This window comes from Natator depressus, chromosome 3 (assembly GCF_965152275.1).
Source record: "Natator depressus isolate rNatDep1 chromosome 3, rNatDep2.hap1, whole genome shotgun sequence".
NCBI lineage: Eukaryota > Metazoa > Chordata > Testudines > Cheloniidae > Natator > Natator depressus.
Genome location: NC_134236.1, coordinates 64,408,506 through 64,433,070, shown reverse-complemented (window position 1 = coordinate 64,433,070; position 24,565 = coordinate 64,408,506). Strand labels below are relative to the sequence as shown.

General features: G+C 41.9%; 1 long non-coding RNA gene across 1 annotated transcript in view; it reads right to left on the bottom strand.

Moving 5' to 3' along the window:
- LOC141983877 (uncharacterized) overlaps positions 1-21,489 on the bottom strand; it is an 86,522-nt gene extending 65,033 nt beyond the window's left edge. The window contains exon 1 of the long non-coding RNA XR_012638552.1: positions 21,397-21,489. This is a non-coding gene — a long non-coding RNA (uncharacterized LOC141983877). The remainder of the gene's footprint in view (positions 1-21,396) is intronic.
- Between the last annotated feature and the right edge of the window lie 3,076 nt (positions 21,490-24,565).

The following is a 24,565-nucleotide window of genomic DNA, read 5'->3' as shown; positions in this document are numbered from 1 at the left end:
CAAGTTGTTGAAGAGTACCAGAAATCCAGCAAGCAACACAGCTGGCCCCTGTAGCTCCGCCTCATTCAAGCTTTGTAGCCAGTTAATTTTGGGTGAGAATTTTCTGAAACCCAGCACAGCAAAGGGAAAAACCTGCAGCTGGCCTGTGCCAGCTGACTTAGGTTCAAGAGGCTCAGGTTGAGGGGCTGTTTCAGTGAGCTATCTCCAATTTATTGAAACCAAAACTTTTAATAGAAATGTATCAGTTTCTATTAAATTCATTGGGAAGGTTTCTCAGGTGGAACTTCTCGCCAGAGAGAGAGAGATCAGAATTGGAACTGGAGAGGGAACTCTCTGAGGATCAGCCTGATTCAGAGCAGGGATTTCACACTGGATCTCTTACTTCTCAGGTGAGAGCTCTGATCACTGAGCTATGGGCTATTCTGGGGAAATCCCTCTGATTTCTCACATAAAACTTTGGAAGGTTGCGGTTTTTGTTCGACATCAGAATAGAAAATGTCCAACTCAAAATTCTTTGTGAAACAGACTTATTTTTGAGGCCAGCCCTATTAGGAGCATAATTCCCTTTGACTTTGAATGGGCCTTGTGCACATAAGTCACTTATATGCTTTTGAAAATTCCACCCTTAATTCTTATGAAAGTTGCCAGACTGCCTTTATGTATACAAATTATTAGTACTAAAACAGGAATATCCTGCCTGCCTAAAACTCCCCATGTGGTTACAATTGAAAGTACACACTTTGAGCCCTGAACTGCTGTGTAACATTGCTTAGCAGTGTTAAAAGGATTACTGGGTATTTCAGTGATGTCTGAAACCATGTGTCCATATATATAGTAATTTGTAAATCAGTTTGTGAAGTTTGGAGATCTATGGTTGAAAAGGACTATATAAATGTCAATAATTAATTTGTAATAAAAGCTGATGAGAGCCTGTTCTGTCATACAGGTGTAATTTATAAAGTTTTTTTTAAAAAAAAAAAAAAGAGATGAAAATGGCTGAGAACTTTAAAAATTGGCTGGTAATAGCTTACAGATATCAGTGGTGGTTGATCCTTGTGGTATTCTAATTAAAGAACTCTCAGCCATGCTTGTGAAGCAATGGAACAAGCTACGTTGACCCTAGGCTTCAGAGTGACAATCCTGGAATCATCATATATAGAACTGTGTACTGGGGAAATTACTGTTTGGAAATGTGGTCATATAAAACAGGGATGTTGGTTTTCTGGCTTAGTCCCTTTGAAAATGCCTCAGATGGACTATGTATAGATTAGTTTATGTGGAGGAAGCATTTAGCTCAGTTGAGCATCCAACTCCCCAGCTCTCCTTTTAACTCTTCTTGGTTTTGACGGTCCCCCCCCTTCAGATCGTGTTTGAAAAGAATGCCGATGAGACAGATTGGCAGTTTTCAGTTATTTTTTGGTGCAAAAATTATTTCACTGAACAGGCAAATTCATGAAAAATACTTTCACTGGGATGGTTTCTAATGCAAAAGATTCTGAAAAATGTCCATACATCATCCTAATAACAGCGACACTTAAGAATCGAGGGTGAAATCCTCCCCCTATTGACATCAACAGGAAAACTCCCAATGACTTTAACAGGGCCAGGATTTCATCAAGAGATTGCTCTGTGGCATATTACCAGTGTAAAATATTTTAGTTCTACAGTTCATCAGCGATATGAAATCATCTTGTTCATCAGCGATATGAAATGTGTTATTTCAATTCAACATTGTCTGTAAATTTCTGTATGTCCACTGATGACAGACACTTTTCCCCACAAGTGCTTCTGCTTCTCACCCTTTGTCTATCTTGTCTATTTGGATTGTTAGGTCTCAGGGGCAGAGGCTGTGTCTTGTTGTGTGTTTGTAAAGCACCTAGAACAAGGAGTCCCCAATCTTACATATGCCTTTATGTTACTGTAACCATAATAGTAATAGAGCAGGGAATTGAACTTCTGAGTCTCAGTCCAGTGTCTAATCTACAAGATTCATCCTTGTGGTATGAGAAAGTGGTCACATTATTTAGGGCTAAATTCTACATGGATTCACACCCATGCAACTCTAGTGTCAATGGGTACGGACAATACCCGAGGACAATGAGAATTTGTCCCTAGGACAATGAATTTTCCAATCATGGATTTTGTGATGTCCGGTTTTATGGCACTCCATGTGCCTAATGAAATGGCTTAGCTCCCTGCAACCCTTTCTGTGGCAGGGATGTGAAGAAGGAATTTCCAAGGAGGAAAGAAGGCCAAAGAGACAGGACTGAAGAAAAAGAAGGAAGAAAATCATGGAGGACTGAGACATTTTAATTAAATTGTTTGCTATCGAAATTTTCTTCAACAAATCCGCTGTCCTAAATCTAGTCTAGTGAGAACAATGGGAAGGTGTAGGGGACATTAGCCTCTTGAGCTCCTTCTTGTGGCTGGTTGAGGTATTGCAGTCCTTTTCCTGCTCCTTGTGGCTCCTGTACATGATCTGTCCGCCTTTGCTAATCTTCTGAGGCTCAGTCTTCCAGCCAGGTGTCACAGTCAAAAATGAATTCCTACCAGGGTAGCAAAGAGTCCAGCAAATAAACAGTCTATCTGCCCAAGGGCTTGGTCTGAACCATTTAAATTCAGCCCTTCAACTGGGCTGCCAAATGAGCAATCCCCTGGCCCCTTTGGGCTTAGGTTAGGCTTCCTGCCCACCCACCCACTATTCCGGGTTCAAACCCAGGGACCCTAAACACAGTGGCCATTTACTGCTCAGTTCAATTCATTGCTGTTACATCCTTGGGCCTCTTCTCACCTGGCTTGTTTATCTTCACCCTTAGCTCAGAGCCAAGGTTCTTAGGTCCCTCTCTCCCTGGAAACCCAGCTATGCAAGTGCAGCCAGAGAAAAATCCTGGCTAGTCCTCAGGCTCCTTGGGCCAGAGAGGAACATGCTTCCCTGCTCCTCTGGTCCCAGTCACGGACTGCCTGCTAGTGCCTGTAACTCCTTTTATCTGAGCCTGGCTGTTGCTAGCCTTTCAGGCCTTTGGAAGACCAGGTCTTTGCAGTTTCCAAGATGGCTGCTCCAGAGAGGCCTCTCTAGGAAAGCCTGGAGGATCCACCTTCACTGCTCTGTTCCTCCAACATTTCTTCCTCCTGGGGTGGGGTGTAGTAAGACTGCAGGACCTCCTGTTGGGAGCTGCAAAGCCACCCATCACAGATGGTAATTCTGTTTTTAAAAACCAATGTCTTAATGGAAGTTGGTGGTGGTTTGTTTTTTTTGGGGGGGTTGAATTTAAAATATTCACTTGGAACCTGGGGAGTGTAAAAACTACAGCTTTGCTCCTCTACTATACAGATATAGTGGAGGTTGTCTGTGCTCTCTGGCCCCTGCACATTTGCAGAGAAGCCAGGCAAACATGGCCCTTAGTGGGACTGACTTCCATGCATAAGAGCCAAAACAATGTGGCATTTCTTAATAAACAGGTTGGAGAAATAGAGCAATCCAACTAATTCCCAAGATGATCACATTATCAGCTAGACTGTAACTCTGAAGATGCAGCTCTTGATGGGATGTTTTGTCCCTACTGTGGGGCTGTAAGACAACGGGAAACATGCTTCTCTCACACGTCACAGTGGTGACTTAGACTGTGTCTACAGTGGCATGCATATTAAGTACTGTACATGCTCCCCATACCTGTGTGGAGTCTCCACTCTCCACATTATGCTGTACTGGACATGGGTATAATGCCTTGTAAACATACATAACCACATTCACACTGCTGCTGTGGTTCTGCAACATTAGCACTACCATTTCAGGGGTGGTATTCCCAGGGTTCTGTGTGTCAGAAGGAGACACTCTCTGGAAACCATTTAGCAGTGCCAACAACACAAAGCACCTACCTTCATACATGCCAATGGCAGTTCCTGATCATGTCACCCTTTCACTGTTATTCTCTAACCAACTGGGTGGATAACCTGGAGCAATTGTATGAGGATCAATTTCTGGTCCTGCTCCTTATTGTAGGACAAATGGTTATGTAGTGAAGTAGGCAGTTGGGGAGATGCTGGATGGAATTTGGGCAGAATTTGCTGACCTGTTGAAGACAGTTAGGGTCAATGACGATTTGTTCAGCTCTCATGGGACAGATATGGTGAATGTCAATATTTCCACAGTATGCCCATGGGTGGACTGTTCCTTTTGATACAGGATAACTGGCACAGTGTGGTGGGATTGCCTAATTCTGGAAACCTGAGATGATCAGCAGTCGCTTCAGAACTTCTGAATGAGGAAACAAATCTTCATGGAGCTATGTGAAGAGCATGCAACAAACCTCCAGTGCCAGAACAATTAATTCAGGGAAGCCACACCAATTCAGAAATGGGTTACTATTGCCCTGTAGAAGCTGACAACATCAGATAGACACAGGTCCATTGCAAACCACTTTGGGATTGGAAAGCCCTCTGTTGGGGTTGTGGCTGTGCAGGTTCATGAGGCAATTAACACTGATCTACCCTGGTAGTTGCTATAAGAAACTTTTCTGAAATAATAGCTGGATTTGAGAAGAACTGTGTGGTGGCCATCAATGGCACCCATATCTCAATAGTTTGCCCATCACAGGGGGCAAATGAGTGTGTGAACTGAAAAGGTTACTCTTAGGTCCACTGAGCCATGCAGAATGAGCTTCGAGGCAGATCAATGAATATAAGCATGGGGAAAAACTGGAAAGGTTCATAATGCCAGGGTGTTGAGGAGATCAGGATTGTACTTGAAGGGAGAAGGAGGGTGTATCTGTGGCAACTGTTGTTTTGGGGGACCCTGCATACCTGCGTCTAACTTGGCTCATGAAACCATACCCCAACATCAATGACCCTCGAAAAAGGGAATTCAATTAAAAGCTCAGTTGTTGCAGAATGATTGCGGTGTGCACATTTGGTAAACTGAAAGCTCCGTGGCGCTGTTCATACCCTGTACGTGCACATGCCAATAATGCACATAAGGGAATATTTTCACACATTTGTGGGACTAAATAGTTTTGTGAGGGTTTTGCTCATGCGTAACTGAAGGTCATTAGCCATTTGTTCATGTGATAGTGCACATATTAAAGGCAATTATAACAGCCTACCTCCATTTAGCTACCACCTTTAGGATTGAGTTTTGGTCTATGGAGGAAGAAAAGGAGTACTTGTGGCACCTTAGAGACTAACCAATTTATTTGAGCAGAAGCTTTCGTGAGCTACAGCTCACTTCATCGGATGCATAAAGTGGAAAATACAGTGAGGAGATTTATATACACACAGACCATGAAAAAATGGGTGTTTATCATACACATTGTAAGGAGAGTGATCACTTAAGATGAGCTATTACCAGCAGGAGAGTGGGGTGGGGGGAGAGAAAACCTTTTGAAGTGATAATCAAGGTGGGCCATTTCCAGGAGTTAACAAGAACGTCTGAGGAACAGTGTGGGGGGAGGGGTGGGGAGGAATAAACAAGGGGAAATAGTTTTACTTTGTATAATGACTCAACCACTCCCAGTCTCTATTCAAGCCTAAGTTAATTGTATCCAATTTGCAAATTAATTCCAATTCAGCAGTCTCTTGTTGGAGACTGTTTTTGCAGTTTTTTTGTTGAAGAATAGTCACTTTTAGGTCAGAAATCGAGTGACCAGAGAGATTGAAGTGTTCTCCGATTGGTTTATGAATGTTATAATTCTTGACATCTGATTTGTGTCCATTTATTCTTTTACGTAGAGACTGTCCAATTTGACCAATGTAGATGGCAGAGGGGCATTGCTGGCACATATCACATTGGGTAGATGCAGGTGAACGAGCCTCTGATAGTGTGGCTGACGTGATTAGGCCCTATGATGGTGTCCCCTGAATAGATATGTGGGCACAGTTGGCAATGGGCTTTGTTGCAAGGATAGGTTCTTGGGTTAGTGTTGTGTGTGTGGTTGCTGGTGAGTATTTGCTTCAGGTTGTGGGGCTGTCTGTAGGCAAGGACTGGCCTGTCTCCCAAGATTTGTGAGAGTGATGGGTCGTCCTTCAGGATAGATTGTAGATCCTTGATGATGCGTTGGAGAGGTTTTAGTTGGGGGCTGAAGGTGATGGCTAGTGGTGTTCTGTTATTTTCTTTGTTGGGCCTGTCCTGTAGTAGGTGACTTCTGGGTACTCTTCTGGCTCTGTCAATCTGTTTCTCCCTTAAATGCTAACTGCATTTAGCAGCTGTTGTAGAGCCCTAATCCCTACTATGGTTGTAACTGCTTAATGTTTTGAGGAGGAGGAAGAAGGGGCTGTTGATTCATAGGGTAGTAGCAAATGCTATCATTGCCTGTATTGTTACTGGAAATGTTTCCGTTTTCTGCATGTGATCTAAGCCATAAAGCTGTTCATCTGATTATTTTCTGTGTTGTAGAGCAGTAGTTCTCAAACTTATTTGATTGTGTGCCCCTTCTTCGTGTCTGTAGTAGTTTACTTCCTCCTCCCCGCACCTCCAGGTGCCTGGCCAGCAGCTGCCACTCTCCAACTGCCCAGCTTTGAAGGCAGAGTGGAGAGTGGCAGCTGCTGGCCAGCCACCCAACTCCAAAGCCCTTCTCATCTGCCTCTGCTGTCTGTAGGGTGCTGCTCTTGCTCTCCCAGCAGAATTGTTTCTCTCTCAGGAGTTAAAGGTCCTGCCAGTTCAAAGGCAAAGATAGCATATTTTTTTCCTTTGGAAGAAGCCAAGAAATCTGCGCTCTCCTCCCACCCCCCCATAATATAACTTTGTTACAGAAGGAAGGCCACTATATTGACACTTTTCAGCATTCCAGGAATATGACTGTTAGACTAGCATTGCCTCTCAGACAACTTTGGCAGCCCATGAGGAAGAAGCAGAGGTTACAAATGGTAAGAAAAAATGTTTAAAAATATTATAGTTTTCATAGTGTCTTGGGGGGCGGGGGGGGGGGTTCCTTCCAGGGACTATGTTACCAGATGGCAAGTTCTTCCTTAAAGGCTGGACAACATAGCTGTTTTTAAGGTACCATAATGCGGGGGGGGGGGGGGGGGGGGGGGGGAAGGAGGTGGCTTTCCTGTCCTGTGGAGGAGATCTGGCAATCTATGCCAGAAAGCTGTTTCTGCTAATGGCCATCCCTCTATATATTGCTGAATGGAGAGGTTTGGTCAGCTATGAAGTTGGACCAAGCAGATTTGCACAGCTGTTGAAACTCAAGAACTAGATGGAGCTTTTGCTACGCCAGAAATTTGCTTAAATACGCCTATAGGGCTGGGATGCAGTTCAACTGGAAATTGACCATATTCTCAGCTAACCTACAGAGTTTCTTTGTAAAGGGAGGTGTTAGACAAGGGACAATAAAAACTCTGTAATCTTCCAAGGGAGAAAGGACTGCTGTGACTAACTTTTTTTCTCCAGACAACCAAAGTGTTCTGCAAATGTATTCTGTTCCCTTCCCCTGCCCAGACCTACCCCACTCTCCACCCATCCTCAGTTGTATCCTTTCTAACCTGCTCCCTCCCTTCCCCAAGATATGTGGTCCTGGGAGCTGCCTGACTGCTAGCTGATAAAGGCAGAGTCTATTTTTTTTATTAAAAATTGAGTTAAATAATTTTAGCCAAATGTATAATAATGGTTCATCTAAAATCATTGATTTATAATAGTGTCATCTTGGGGACCATTCTGAGGTGGAGAGGAGTGGAGGCTCTATGGAGCGGTGGCGGGGGAAAGTTGGAGGAGTTTGGGAAGGTGATGGGGTTGACAGTACCTTGGATTCAGCACTGCAGTTCAAACTCGGACATAGCCATGTGTGGCATATTATCCAGGGAGGAAAAGTCACTGCACAGTACTTCAAATGCCCTGGACCTTAAAATCAGGACTCTAGAACCAGAGCATGAGGGCATATTGGGAGGCCACTGTAACTTACCAACTTCAGGTCTGCCTCATGTTTGTCAGGGAGGACAGGCTCCTCTGGGTAGAGGTGGAGAATCACATGCTTCTCATCCTCCAGATGTTCCGGAACCTCCTCCATGGTCTTTGCTGCTTCCTCACCCTGGTCCTCATCAGCATCCCATCACACAATCATGAGCCACTTCAAGCTTTGTACTGGAAGCCCCTGACAGCATCCCATCGAGTTCCTCATAGGGGCATGTACAACGAGTCCTCTCTGAGTGACTGCTTGAGTCTTTTGCCCTCCTGTACAGGAGCATCAAGTGCTTGATGAATTCCTGGCACAGGGCTGGAGCCCACTGAATACCCACCTTCTCCAGCCTCTGTGAAATTTCCTGGCACAGATGAATATTCCTGCCTCTCCAGCAGAAGTCAAGAAGGATGATGTTCTCAGGCAACACAGCTGTGGTCAGTGAGCCAGGTGGCTGCTCTCAGAGCACGGCCCATGTTAATCAGAACAGAGTGCAGCGGAAAGCTGTACTGTTGTGGTCACACACTCTTCTGTCCTCCTGTTTTCACTGGCAGTAGTGGCCTATATAGGTTGGTAAGGGTAAGGAGGGAAAAAAGGGATTCAGTGCGTTCAGGGTGGAAAGATCACTGAAACTTGAGACCTGGCACACATCTCTGACCCCTGTCCTTGCTGCAAACTGGCACAGATGTAGGGCAGTGCCTCAGCCCAAGGTGTATAGTTACCTACACCCCTCAGGTATGCTAGGTTATTCATCCTCTGCTCAGTGGCAGACATGTGCATCTAAAGGTTAGGTGTGGACCACAGGAGGATTATGGTACAACCACACACATGGACAGGTACCGTCGCTAGTGTAGATGTACCCTATGTGGAATTACTTGATTTATGGTATGAGAAGATAATCATCTGCATGATATCTTCAGGTGCAGCAGAGAATCATGGACCACAGTGTCCATACTTCACTCTTGGAAAGATATATTCCCTGACAACATAGTTCCATCCTTATCCTTTCTCTGTGCCTTTAGGTAGGTGTGATGGGGTGTTCACCCCACACAAATAGTAAAATGCTTAATGTGGGCCTGAGAGGCCAGTTAACATGTGGTTGCACTTGGAGGATGGGGTAGGCCTAATTTAAGATTCCCTGCTGGGGGAGAAGCTGCATGGTTTCTATAAAGGGAGGAAGTCTGGAACAGAATGGGGCTGTAGGGAGAGAGGGGAAGAGCTCAGTAAGCCACTTCTGGGTAGTGGAGAGCACAGGAGCTTCAGGAGGGAGTTTACACCTGGCCCTGATGAGAGAGGGAAGCAGGGATGAAGGAGTATCTGGAAGTGGGCCTGAGAGACAGCCAACCCACTGGCAGAAGGTGTTGGTGGGGGTGGGAGGGGGTCTGCAGTTGAAGATCCTGACTAGGGGTAAGACTCCAGGGAGGTGACCCCTGAAAGTCAGTGCTCTGTAGAAGAACAGAGAGCTGGGGAGGACTCAAGATACATTTAAAAGTTGAAGCCGAGAGAAAGGGCAGGAGTTGCTTTTGAGTTTGGTTAAAAGACTTTGGGAGAAACCCTGTGACTACTGTTCTGACAGGAGTGGACTGGAAGAGGAGCCCTTGAGGGATCAAACATGTCCTTTTGATGACCAGTGGAGCATTGTCTTTGTGGGACACTGATATTCCAAAAGGGGAGAAACTTTAAAGTGACCTTACTGGAGAGCCAAGTTGCAAGAAGTGGTAGAACACCATGGGACTGGAATGACCATAGGCAGGGAATGCTAGATGACAAATGAGCTTCTATGCCATACCCAACAATGAGTAGGTGCACCTGTGGTGAGTGCAGTCTTCCACAGGAAGCTTGTGCCACTGTTTGCACTTGCATCATGGGTGTGCAAGGTTTGTGAAAGGAGGGAAGCTTTGTGCTTTCTCTCCTCAACTGTAGTTCTACAGAGCTAGTCACAAACTAGCACTATGATTTTACAGGTCAGATCTGAGACCAAACCTGCAAGCATTCCCTGGTGCAGAGCACCATGAACACAGAAGTCTGGAGTCTGAATCAATTGTAAGAGCAAGGGCCATGTCTAATTATAGAACAGGTGTGAATATGCACATTGTACTGACGAAAATAAGTACTAAGCAAAGTTTGTGTACTCTGCATTTAAAAAAACTTCAATATCCATTTTTCCAGTGTCTTATTTGCAAACATAATATATATTAAATGGAATTAAAAAATTAAACCCGCAGGCTTCAGCGGAGCTGGTGGCAGCTTTTATCACACTGTTCACTTCAACCTGCCTATGCTGACTCTGCCAGCAGACTGTTTAAAGTTCCTGTGGCTTGAGGACAAGCCAGTCCTTACTGAAAAGGGGATGTTTATCTGCTCAGATAAGGTGTGTGGTTTTTTAATTTCAATACTCAGCTCTGATTAAGGGGGGGGGGACTTTTTTTTTTTGAAAAATGAAGTAGTTTAAGTCCTTTTTTCGGTTACATAAAAGCATCTTCACTGGAAGTAGCCATAGTACGGCGTCTAAGCACACAGCTAAACTGAAAGCAAGTTTTCTCTCTGTTTGTGCTCTTATATCCTCAGTTAAGGTATCCCCAGCCTAAAGCAATACAAGGATGACTCAGGAGATTGGTAATGGGCTACAAAGTCTTTCCCTTTTATATCATGTCTCCAAACCCAGTCCAGGTTGATAGTCACTGGTTGCAATGTGACCAGACCTAGAAGTCTCAATTCACTTCCTAGTTGACAGGTGTCTAGTTGTGACTATCCCCTCAATGAGCACTTATTAGCAAACTCCAGTAGACACGCTGAGTTCCAAGAGAAGTCAATGAAATGTAGATTAGCCACCAAGGGCTCAATTGTGAACAACCCTACTCAGCAGCTGTGAGGTTCTGGGGTGAACCCAGGCTAGTAAGGGGTTGTGTCACAGCCTGTCCTGCAAGTTAACTCTGGGTGCCTTAAAAGCTTTGCTGTGAGCTACAGCTCTGACACCATCAGCCAGCATACAAGTCACACCTTGGCTTCCACCTCCGTTACCTTTTGCAGAATAACCCAGCACTCCCCGAGTCTGAAATTTCCCCAAAACAGTCTGCCGTGTAAAGTCCAGTCTTCTCACTGAACACTTACGAAGTTAAGTTTGCTGCTTCCTTAAAGAGACAGTACCCAGCAGATTATTACCTTACCTGGGTGTAGCACACTCATTTTTAATCAAAGCACTGAAGTAGCTTATAGTAAAAGTAAAACAGTTTATTAAACAAAAGATCATAGGTTTAAGTGGTACCAGGTATAAGGAGAGGGTTATAAGCAAACAGAAGTAAAAATACCCTTTAAGACTACAACTTGCAACAAATTACAATCTTTGCCTAAGTAAGTTTCTTGCCCCTACTCCGTTCCCAGAGACTTCAATCCCTTTGGTTGAAGGATCCAGCATTCTATTATCTCAAGAGCTCTGGCCCCATTAGTCTGTCAAATGGTGGATGCCAAAATGGTCTTCTCTCTCTTATCTTCCCAAAGTTCATTGGCCCTGCTTCAAGAGACAGGGTGGTTTCCTGGGGATGCAGTCTCCACCCCACCCCCTCCTACTGAGATTAAGCAGTCATCTTTCCCCACTTCCTCTCCTGGTGGCTTTGTTTACTTTGCAAGTAAGTGAGATTTCTCTTTTGTCCTTGGTCGCATCTTGCTTACTTTACATCAGAGACACATTCAAGAGGCCAGAACCATATTCCTTTGTCTGGAACAGATGTGGTTAGGAACTGTTTGCCAACTACATTTAAGGGCATATTTGCAGCACATATCTATGAAGTCCTTTCTGGGTTTACCATACATGTGTCATGCAAGAATATTGACTAACAGTGAGGTATTAGTTTTCTAATGATATTACGTGCCACCATTTGGGTATATAGTAGACCCTTAAGGTTACAAACGTCTTGTGAATTGAGCTTGTTCGTAACTGAAAAGTTCATAACTCTGAACAAAATGTTATGGTTGTTCTTTCAAAAATTTACAATGGAACATTCACTTGATACAGCTTTGAAACTTTACTATGCAAAAGAAAAATGCTGATTTTAACTATCTTAATTTAAATGAAACTAGCACAGAAACAGGTTCCTTACCTGTCAAATTTTAAAAACATTCTCTTTTTATGTTTAGTCGTTTGTTACAATACACTACTGTTTTAATTTGCTTTGTTTTTTTGGTCTCTGCTGCTGCCTGATTGCGTACCTCCCGTTCCAAATGTGGTGGTGTGGCTGAATGGTTTGTTTGTAACTCCGGTGTTCGTAACTCTCTGAGGTTCGATAGTACATCATGACAGTGTGCCAGCTGGCACTGGAGTGGTCTTAGGGTCACACCAGCACTAGGGATCTGTGTTCCCTGTAAGCGGCACGATTGGGCAGCCATGCAGGAGAGACTGAAGTGCCACCCAGGTGATAGAGTGAGCACAGTTGGCAGTATGTGTTCAGGTGCTCATCCCCATGTGTTGCTCTGTCCTGCAACTGCTCCTGGGACCTTCCTGCTGGCTGTGCAGAGCAGAGCAGGGGAGGAGTGGAGTGGAGTGGAGTGGAGTGGGGGTGGAGAAGAGGGCCCTTATGTCAGGGTGTCTTCCTCTCCCCACCCCTGTGCCATCTCCACGGAGTTGGGGAGGGGAGACAACAGGGCTCAGGTCAGAGCAGGAGAGCTTTCAGTGACTGTCTTAAAGAGACAGCGCACGGCTTTCTGTGCATGCACGCACACAGTCTCTCTCTCACACACTGTCACAGTCTGACATACACTGACTGTTACACAGACAAAGTTTCTATGTCAGTCTGTCTCACAGACTGGACACATGCAGTCTGTCAGTCAGTCTCTGTGCCACACAGTCTGTCACACATGCACAGAGTGTGTCACACCCAGACCTCCCAACACATAATTGTGGTGGTAAAAAGAAAAGGAGTACTTGTGGCACCTTAGAGACTAACCAATTTATTTGAGCATAAGCTTTCGTGAGCTACAGCATCCGATGAAGTGAGCTGTAGCTCACAAAAGCTTATGCTCAAATAAATTGGTTAGTCTCTAAGGTGCCACAAGTACTCCTTTTCTTTTTGCGAATACAGACTAACATGGCTGTTACTTCCTGCAATGCACATATATTCTCTGTAATTTTATTCTTTCAAAGTGTTTTACTGTTTTGACTGGTCTATGTATTTCATAATTTTTATTTTACACTTAAAATTTAATTATTTGAGTCATGAGTTCTAAAATGTCCTGGCTGGAGTAATTATCCCTATGGTAACTTTAAAAAAATATATATATTCTATCTAGGTTTTTTGTTTCTACTGGTGACACATGTCTGCACATACCTCAGTGCACATAATTTTTTTTCCCCGCAAATGGATGGAAAAAATTAGAGGGAACATTGCTAGGGATTAGGAAATCTGAAGGCAACCTTTATGCCCCTGCACAAGTTACTGCTGTTCCCCTTCCCACAAAGGAAGACAGAGGTGAGAAATGGATGGCTCTTTGCCTCTGCCCCCTCAATGCAACAGCCAGCACAGCTGAGTTGAGGGAGGGGAAAGTAAGGGCTTGTCTACACAGGGAAATTTACCACTATAATTATACCAGTATAATTTTACTGCTGTAGTTCTACCATTCCCTATGTGGACACTTATGAGTGCCTTTTTCCAGTGTATCTTATGCTACTTTGAGTAACAAAACCAAACCATTAAAAGGCACTCTTCTTCTGGATTAAGAGTGTCTACATGAGGATTTGTTCCAGTATATTGGTAAATTTCCTTGTTTAGACAGGCCCTAAATTGTAGTAGGAAAAAGGCTAATAGCACATATCTTCCCCCCATGAAGCATGAGGGAAGGACTTGCTCTGCTCTTGGGGTAGTACAGCTATTCATGTCGCCTGCCTCTGGGAGCTTGCTAAGTGCCAATCTGCCCCTGAATGAGCAAGGAGACTGAAATACTACCTTCTGCAGTCCATCCCAGTCAAAGTTACAGCATATTCCCAGGGCCATGTGGGGAAGCTAACACTGCCACTGTCCAGGATGTACTTGTTCTGTGGATAAGCAGAGCACTTCAGTCCAGGGTGGTCACATTTAGGAGTGGTGCACTTGCATGCGCGCACACAAATTTAAAATGCATGATTTTGTATTTTCCAGTAAAATGAAAGTTTTTTTCCCTTGGGTTCTCCTCCTTTAAAATGTTTACAACTCTACAAACTCCCCCGCACCCCCCACTCCAATGAGGTTTTCAATGTGTTAAAAAGAAAAAAAACATTCTAGGAAAGCAATAATATGCGTCACTACTGGATTTTTCATACGATAACTACATTGCTCTAGTGGCAGAAGCAATGGGTTTTTTGCTTCATCCTGCCTTAGAGTGGTCTTATAACACAACAAGTCTGTCTTAAAATTAAAAAAAATGAAGCCCACCCACACCAATGGAGTATAAATTGGCAGGTCTGCTGTCTTTGCAGCATGCGTAATATGTGCCAGGGGACATAAGTTGGAGTCCAATGAGTGTTCCCACATCCAAATCACTTGCACAGTGCAGAGCTCCAAAGATGTCATTTGAAAACTGGAACTGTCTTACAGGACTAATTGCAAGATTTTGCAGGGTTTCCCACAGGAGCCAATAATACAGGTTGCTCTTTTGGATTTGCTTCTGTAAGGTAAAAAAACACACTGGATGGCTTTTTAGCATTTGAAAGCTTCCCTTCTGATTTTTTTTCTTTTTTACTCCAGGGTAAATTAGTATCTCAGCATTATTCTTTATGTTGGTTTCTTTTTTGTTTCCATTCACGTCTTTGCTATTTTTGAGTGGACAGCTGTTCTGTATTAATCTAAATGGAGAGTTTTTTTGTGGTTTAATTGTGTTTAACTGTTTCTCCCATTTATCTTCTATTTCAAAATAATGCCATTTGATTTTTTTTAAATCATATTTCTTTTTGTACTTGGTCTCTTCTCTTCAACTTACCTTCCTAATGCTTCACACATCAATACCTATGCACACACTGATCACACATTTGTGAGCCACTTTATGGTGGATATGAAAACCCAGAAGATAATAAAAAAGCCAGTTCTGGATGATCAACTGCCACTTGATCACCCTATAGAGGCCATATGAGGGTAACTGTGTTGGGAGTGATGAGTTGTTATAGAATTAAAACAAGAACTGTGGAAACGTAGATAGTCAATGATTCATTTCAAACAACTGGCTATGATAAATTAGGTGAAACTCCGGGAGGAGTTCATAACATTTCATTTTCTTCTACCAGTCTCCTCTTCATTCTTTCTTCCATTCCATTTCCAATATGTGGAAGAATCTTCATTTAGGACTGGCTCCAAAGCAGTGGGTGCTGAATCAAGTCTGCAAATTCCTTCTGAAAACACTTTTCTTCCATGATGCCTACACAGATTCATGTCAGTGTTGTGCCAGCAGAAAACAATATAATACCAAAGAGCAAGCATTTAGAATGTCAGAAAATATCTAGAGTCTCAGATTTAGTATCCATTGAACATGTATAAGGTTAAAGAGTTTTTGCTAGAGCCAGTGATTTTCAATACTGAGGGTAAGTCACCAGTTACTGTTTTAAAGGTGGTGGTTGTTCCTATGCAATATTATAGATTCTAAGAACGGAAGGGACCATGATCATCTAGCTTGACCGCCGTATAACATAGACCATAGAACTTCCCCAAATAATTCCTAGAGCATACCTTTTAGAAAAGAAACATCCAATCTCAATTTAAAAAAATGGTCAGTGATGGAGACTCTGCCATGTTCCAATGATTAATTACTCTCACCATTAAAATTTTATGCTTTATTTCCAGTCTGCATTTGTCTAGCTTCAACTTCCAGACCTTGAATCATTCTCTGCTAGATTGAAGAGCCCATTATTAAATATTTATTCCCCGTGTAGGTACTTAGACTATAATCAAGTCACCCCTTAACCCTCTCTTTGTTGAGATCAATAGAGTAAGATCCTTGAGTCTATCACTGTAAGGCATGTTTTCTAATCCTTTAATCTTTCTTGTGTCTCTTCTCTGAGCCCTCTCTACTTTATTAACATCATTCTTGAATTGTGGACTCCAGAACTGGACACAGTATTCCTGCAGTGGTTGCACCAGTGCTAAATACAGAGGTAAAATAGCCTCTATAATCCTGCTTGAGATTCCCATGTTATGCATCTCAGGATCTCATTAGCTCTTTTGGCCACAGCATCTCACTGGGAAATCATGTTCAGCTGATTATTCAACATGACTGCTTCCCAGAATAAAATCCCCCCCCCCATCGTGTAAGTATCCAAGTGATCCAGATCTTAATCAGTGACCTGTCCTCTTCATTATTTACTATTCCCCCAATTTGTATGTTATCTCCACACTTTTTTCAGTGATGATCATAGAATATCAGCATTGGAAGGGACCTCAGGAGGTCATCTAGTACAACTTCCCTCCTTCCTCCTCTCCCCCCCAAGCAGGACCAATCCCCAACTAAATCATCCCAGCCAGGGCTTTGTCAAGCCTGACCTTAAAATCCTCTAAGGAAGGAGATTCCACCACCTCCCTAGGTAACCCATTCCAGTGCTTCACCATCCTCCTAGTGAAAGGTTTTTTTCCCTAAATCTGACATTAAACCTCCCCCACTGCAACTTGAGACCACTACTCCTTGTTCTGTCATCTGGTACCACTGAGAACAGTCTAGATCCATTCTCTTTGGAACCTCCCTTCAGGTAGTTGAAAGCAGCTATCAAATCCCCCCTCATTCTTCTCTTCTGCAGACTAAATAATCCCAGTTCCCTCAGCCTCTCCTCATAAGTCATGTGTTCCAGTCCCCTAATCATTTTTGTTGCCCTCCGCTGGACTCTTTACAAGAAGAATGTGGAAAAATTGGAGTGTGGGGTCCAAAACTGGACACAGTACTCCAGCTGAGGCCTCACCAATGCCAAATGGATGGGAATGATCACATCCCTTGATCTGCTGGCAATGGTCCTACTTATTCAGGCCAAAATGCCATTAGCCTTCTTGGCAACAATGGCACACTGACTCATATCCAGCTTCTTGTCCACTGTAACCCCTAGGTCCTTTTCTGCAGAATTGCTGCCTAGCCACTCGGTCCCTAGTCTGTAGCAGTGCATGGGATTCTTCCATCCTAAGTGCAGGACTCTGCACTTGTCGTTGCTGAACCTCATCAGATTTCTTTTGGCCCAATCCTCTGATTTTTATGTTGTCTTCTAGGTCCCTGATAATGTAAAATAGCATAGGGCCAACAACTGATTCCTGTGGGACCCCACTGGAAACAAACCTGTTGACAATCTCTCATTGACCGTTACATTTTGAGGCCTATTAATTAGCTGGTTTTTAATCTATTAAATGTATGCCATGTTAATTTTATATTCTAGTTTTTAATGTCATACACTACCAAGTCAAATGCTTTTATAGAAATCTGTGCATATGTCAACACTATTTCCTTTATAGATATATTAAAAAAATCAAGTTAGACAGTATCTGTTAACTGTTAATTCATTGAATTCCATATCAGCAGGTTGTCCAGTTTACCCTTTTAAAAACTGGCACAATATTAGATTTCTTCCAGTCTTCTAGAACTTTCCCAGTGCTCCAAGACTTAGTGAAAAATCAACATTAATGGTCCATTAATGAACTTCTCATTTAAATCTGGAACTGCTGATTTTAAAATGTCTAACTTTTGTACCTTCTGTTTACTGTCCTCCAGAGATACTAATGGAATGGAAAGAGTGTTGTCTCGCCATATGGAGAGACTATATCATGTGTTTCTCCCCCTCCACCCCCCTCCCAATATAGAACAAATATTTATTGAACACTTCTGCTTTTTCTGCATTATTATTGATAATTCTACCAGTTCCATCTAGTCTGTTACTAAAAACAGATACCATAGTTAAGATTTTTTTTGTTTCTAATATATTCATAGGAACACCTTATTGTCCTTAATTATGTTGCCATAGATTTCTCCTGGTTTCCTTATCAATTTTCTAAAATTCCTAGCTTTTGATTTATATTCATTACTATTAACTTCACTTTTCTTCCACTTGTTATACATTTGTTTACAGCTGCCTCCACTTTCTCTAAATAAGGTCTTTTGGGGAGGAGGGAAGCATAACTTTCTTCCTCAATTGTGGCTTTTCAGGCATCTAGTAAGGTGTGCTTAAATGATTTGCAATTATCATTCAGATTTTTCTGATTAAATTCTTCCTCCCAGTTGCTCTGGCTCATAGTTATCAGCTTTGTGCAACTGGTCCTATTAAAGCACCAAGCATATACATCACTTGTCTGGACATTCTGCTTGCACATAATCAAGTCATGATCATTTGTATCTAAGTTACCATTAATTTTTAGTCTGTGATCTGTTCATCTTCATCTGTTAGGACAAGGTCTAATAAAGAATTCCCATGTTGGCTGCCACATTTTTCATTAGATGACAAATTCCTAAGGATGTTTTAATATTGGCAGTATGAGACCTTTGGCATATGTCACTCAGATTGAAGTCCCCCATGATCTCACAGTTTCTTCCCTATATATTGTAGATGTCATCTGGTTCCCTAGTGTGATTTAGTGGTCTGTAGGAGATGCCCAATAGTACCCATCTTGTGTTTGATCTATTAGAATATTGATCCATAAACATTCAAGATAATTTTCTTTCAAGTTATCAGTTATTCAGAAATAGGTAATGCCATTTTTGACAGAGTGCCACACTCCTTTCCCTTTTGTCCACTCAATCCTTCCTAAATAGGAAAGAGTTCCCAGAGACACTGTTTCTAGGCCACACCTACATCTAGCGGTTAGTGAGAAGGAACAGCACTTCAAAGGCTTGGTCACTGATTCTTCAGTCAAAAAGATCTGCTCGTGTTTGTATTTCCATCAGTCCCTCATTCCACCCAGTGGGATAGGTGTAAGAATTAGATCACCAATTACATGCAGTATTCTGAAACTGTTCTGGGCTGGGGTTGGTGTTGCTGTAGGAGTTGTCAGATTACTGATGTATAGTAGGTTTCAGAGTAGCAGTCGTGTTAGTCTGTATTCGCAAAAAGAAAAGGAGGACTTGTGGCACCTTAGAGACTAACCAATTTATTTGAGCATAAGCTTTCGTGAGCTACAGCTCAATGCATCCGATGAAGTGATCTGTAGCTCACGAAAGCTTATGCTCAAATAAATTGGTTAGTCTCTAAGGTGCCACAAGTACTCCTTTTCTTTTTGATGTATAGTACAAATTGTTGTTATATTTTGATGAGAAAGCCCAGATGCTCTGGCCAGTGTTTTCCTGAAAGTGGAAATTCTAGATCAATCCAACTGATTTTCAGGAGCACTAAATTCCAATACATGCTGAAGGGAGTTGAGAAATATATTCATTATGTCTGGTGTGACTGCCCTAAGTTAGTTATTTGGGTACAAATAATAGAACAAATATATTAACAGGAACTAAAACTCCCAGTGAATTCATTAGTTCTCTTATTGGAACTTCTTGTCAAAGGCATATAGCCATTCAAAATGGAACTTTAATATCTTATCCTTTTTTATATTATGACCTTTAGCATATTGATGCACAACACAGAAAAAGAAATGCCTTCTGGTTGTGTAACTTTTAATTCATACTTAAGAATATAGATCAACCTTTCTCTTCTAAATAGAAGACTCAGTTCTTAGATCAATCCCTCTGTATTCCACTTATTTGTGCTCGATAAAGTGTGAAATTATTTTCTTAATTGAGTTTGAGAAACTACTATATTCTTGAGGAAAGTGGTGCCACAAAGTGGGGGCTGAAAGAACTAAAGCGGCTTTGTTCCTCAGCCGTTTGGTGGTCAGAAGGAAATATTTTGAAGAAGTCTTAGTAGAGATCTAACTAGTATCGCTATGATCTATCTTTTGTTCACTGCCAGGTATTGTACTGCAATAACCCCCCTTTATAAATAGCGATTTATTAACTATAATCCTGGAGAAATGGTGATTACTATGAATTTATATAACTTTGTTAAATCTCATAGTAGTGACTCACTGTTTTGCACATGAAATAGTGACTTCTAACCCTTGTTCTAGCCATGTATAGTACATGGCAATGAAATTTACCACAAGTGTTTGTACTTTATGCTAATAGAAAACAATACAGAGGAATTGTTCCTGAGCAAATTTCCAAAGGCAAGGAGCCAAGGAAGAGAAAAGCAAAAACAATTTAAAAGACATTTTGAGGACATTGGCATTTCATATCTAAACAATTTGTTTGAGATAGGAAATGTGTTTTTAATGCTGCCACTTCAATCTGGGCATTTTCTTCTTTGTATAGGTTCTTTCACTCACACATTTTCTTAATGAAAAGGAGGACCTGTGGCACCTTAGATACTAACAAATTTATTTGAGCATAAGCCTTTGTGAGCTACAGCTCACTTCATCGGATGCATTCAGAAAATTCAGTATTTTCCACTGAATGCATCTGATGAAGTGAGCTGTAGCTCACAAAGGCTTATGCTCAAATAAATTTGTTACTCCTTTTTCTTTTTGCGAATACAGACTACTTGTGGCACCTTAGATTAACATGGCTGCTACTCTGAAACCTGTCATTTTCTTAATGGTTATGGTTAAATAGTACTTGTCAGGCTCGAATAGTAAATTTGAGAGGAATATATTCAAAATGTTAGAAATAGAATGCTGGGGATTTTAGTGTTTGGGCCATCTATTCCCAACATCCGTGTTCTGCATGATCTGATATTACTTACCAGGGCACACTTTGGACTGCGGAATCTATGGCACCAGTAATCCTTACTACTTTTCCCCCATCAATAATTCTTTCAACCAAAACTTATTTTCTATCCCCATCCAAAGTCTCTGTGGCTAGACTTACTACTTTCATTCCTAAGCTTTAACACATTCCTCACTCATGCTTTTTGTCCCCTCATCCATTTCAATTAATTTCCCTCCACTCCTTGTGGCCCCTTGAACCTTCCTGATACCATCCTGTCCATGAATAGAAAAATCAGCTAAGTCTACGCTTGGAGCTAGGGCTGGGAATCCCAGCCCATATAGAGTTACTCACACTAGCTTTCACCAAGTTAGCACACAAGTTTCCATTCCCTTCCTCCCAATTCAACATGGGGGGGGAATGAAATTTTTCAAATGTCAAAAAATATTTCAACCTGGTGGGCAAATTATTTTTGATCACTCTATTAGGAAAATTTCATGAAATCAACATACAATAACAAATGTGAGCTCTTCTTACCTTTCTAAAGTGGCAGTGGGGGGGGAAATTGTTTTTTTAAAAAGGTAAACTAATAAAGAGATTACAGCCTTTCTTATGGCACCCTCTTCTAGCTGGACCCCAGCTTGCTCATTATAGGCAGCACCCTCCCTGGAGGAATTCTGCCAGGTGTCTTCCCACCTCACCCAAGGAAAGTCATTTCCCCCAGGGTCAGCTGCTGTGGCTTTTTATTTCAAGTTTCCTAAAAAAACATGAGCAAAACTTCCCCAAGTCTGTCCCTCATTCTGCAAAAGTTCCTCAGCCCAGAGTTCCAGATTCTTACCTCAGAGCCTTTTGATAACAGGACTTTCTAAAGTCTCCCTTCTGTCCATTTTTGTTTCTGGGTTCTTCCCAGCAGTAGCTTCAGCCTCTGGCAGGTATTGCAGTTCCTTCTCTCCATTTCCTGATCCTCTTTTTATGAGGATGAGCCAGTTATGCTGCAGGTCTTTTCCCAGGCGCAGCAGGTGGTGCTAATCAGCAGTCGAGTCAGCTGCTGGCCTCTGAACTCAGTGGAATGGTAACCTTTATACCTTCACAAATTGGGGGGGAGGAGGGAATGTGGAATTTGTGTAAGTTATTCAGCCAACTGTGATAAAGATATAGATAGATTTCAGAGTAGCAGCCGTGTTAGTCTGTATCCGCAAAAAGAAAAGGAGGACTTGTGGCACCTTAGAGACTAACAAATTTAGCTCACGAAAGCTTATGCTCAAATAAGTTTTAGTCTCTAAGGTGCACGAGTACTCCTTTTCTTTTTAAAGATATAGATATTATCATATACAAATTATTGAGCAGTTTTGTAGTATTACATAAAGAAAATTGATTTTGGTTTTCCCAAATATCTGTTGTCTGCTTTTCACATGGTCATGGTGTATTGACTTGAGATTAGAATGTCCTCTTTCATTAGAAATGAAAATACTGAGAACAAAGCCTGAGGTTTCAGTTTTAAAGCCCGGGTTCAGCAAAATGCTTCAGCATGTGCTCAACTTTAAGCATGTGCTGATGTGCTTTGAGAACTGAAGTCTAACAGGCTACAGCAGCAAATGCACAGTTGCATTGTAATGGAAAATAAAAAAAAATGCTGAAGTGACATGTATGGATAACAAAAATTTAAAGTCGTTTCAGAAGACACCAAAATCCAGAGACTTTTAAAGCGCAATGATATTTCAGAGTATTTACTATTTGAGGGCCAAAAAATAACTCTCTATCTTCCTTCTCTAGTGGATATTTTATGTTTGTCTTGAATAATATCTTTCCCTAACAGAGGCTATGAAGTCACAGAAGAGAAATTAGGTTGCTTTGTAAAATATGCCAGTACAATTGACCCATGTCTGCAGTAATGTGTGGAATGCCTGAGTGCGCTCTTGAAGCTCCTGTGATGTAAGGACCAAATATCCCCTGTGGCCACTGTCAAATGTACGGCCTTCCAGTCAGTCTTGCTGAGGTGACTGGATTCCATTCAGACTGTGCTGCTGAACTCCCTGGCCCTATACCAACTTGCTAATTATTCATTCACAGTATGCTGTTCACTCAGGGAATAGTGATCAGTTAGCAAATGATTAGATCAGCTGAAAGTTCAGCAAGTTTTTACTGTAGTCCACAATGCAGAAAATGTTCCGTTTGATCAGAGCTCTGGGTTGGACAGCATTTTTTTTAATTTTTAAAAAATCATGTTTACTGACCAACCTTTTGTTAACTTTTTAAAATTTTCTTGAAAAAACAATAGAACAAAATCAGATTTCCCAGGGCTTGCCGCTCCTTCCATTCTTTCCTACTTTTCCAGTGGGACAATAGGGAGAGAAAATGGAGGGGGAAGTGAAGACATCTGTTTTCAAATACCAAAAACATTTCATTAGTTTCAAAATTGACCAAAATTAAACTTTTTATTTAATCATAATATCTAATGGTTCCATTCAAAATGTCAAACATGTGTGTGTGTGAGAGAGAGAAATATACTTGGCCATTTTTTAACCAGCTCTACTTGTCAGGAGGATTTAAAAAAAAAAACCAAAACACCTTATTACTTTTTTATTTTATAGGGAAATCCGAAGTATTAGACCATGGTGAGAGTAGTTTGACCCTTTCCCACCCTGTATTATCAATACTTCCAACAAGTCTGTCTACACTGTGACTCTCTGCTATTCCAATACTTTCTTACATCAAATGAGCATGAAGAAAATCCCATTTCTGAAGTATTCGTGGTTTTAGCTCTTCTGAGCAAGTCCTACTACCTCCTTTTAATTCCATTGGTTCTGCCTCAGGGAATTTATTTTGGACCTTCTCTTTTTTTGCACCCCTTTGACCCCCCTCCCTCTGGTTTCCAAACAAAACAACTTCCTGTTTCATGACCTCCTCAATCAGTACATTAACTTCCTCCTGGGAAAAATTTTGCTTGCTTGATAACTGCTCTGTTGCTCTGCCTCATGATGTTAGTCTTGTGTGGCTCTACACCCTTTGTAGAGCAATTTAAAATGCTAGAGAGAGACTTTTGCATGCTGCAAATTAAGACCTCAGTGGACAAGGGCAACTTACCTAAGCCATGGTACCCATTGAGTCTGAGTTGGGAGAATTTTTAAAAAAACATTTTACTAGAACCCGTATGCATGACCGAGCAGCATTTGCATGTCTTTTTAAAGCCTAACGCCTGATTCTTGACCTGTTAACGACTTCCTTAGAGAGTTCTAGTGGATGAATAAATCACTGTACTTGGGTAATTATACCATTAACCCTGAAAAGAAAGGGAAACCAGATGGTACAGCAAGAGTGGCAGTGAGTTCCCCATGGGTTTTTCGACCGAAAGTTTCACGGGTATAATGTAAGGTATGAATTTAAACAGATATAGTTAAACATTGCAAAAGCCGTTTTCAGACCTTATTTTGGTGTGTGGCTTATTTTGATTTAGCTTAAGTCAATTAACAAGAGGTTTAACTAAATCAACATAAGTCACTCTTATACTGAAATAAACGCATGCACACAGCTTCTTGTACTGGTTCAAAGACTGATTTATGTAATACTAGTTCAACGTTTTCTTGTAGCTGAGCCCTCAGAGAGAGACAATGCAGAGGCTGTATCTGATGAAAAAGCCAATCCTCATCAAATTGCTGGTGAGTTGACCTGGTCCTTTCCTACTTATTTGAGTTGACACATTAACAATGGTACTATCAGGCAGCTGGGACAAAGACTTAAACATGTATAGCATGAATGAGTGGCAGCTGAGGGGGACAAATATTTAAGGTTGTAAACACCAAGAAGGAAGTGGAAAATTTTTGATGTGGTACATAGAGCTAAAAGTAGACTGAAAATCAGGGTTTATCAGGCTTCTCAGAGGACATGATTGCAGTTCTCTCAGTTGGGACTTCTAAAAACTAGACTGGACAGGACAGTGTCCTATAGTGAACACTGTGGCACTGGCAGGGATGATCCCTTCTTCAGGCTTCATCTCAAGGGTCCTCATG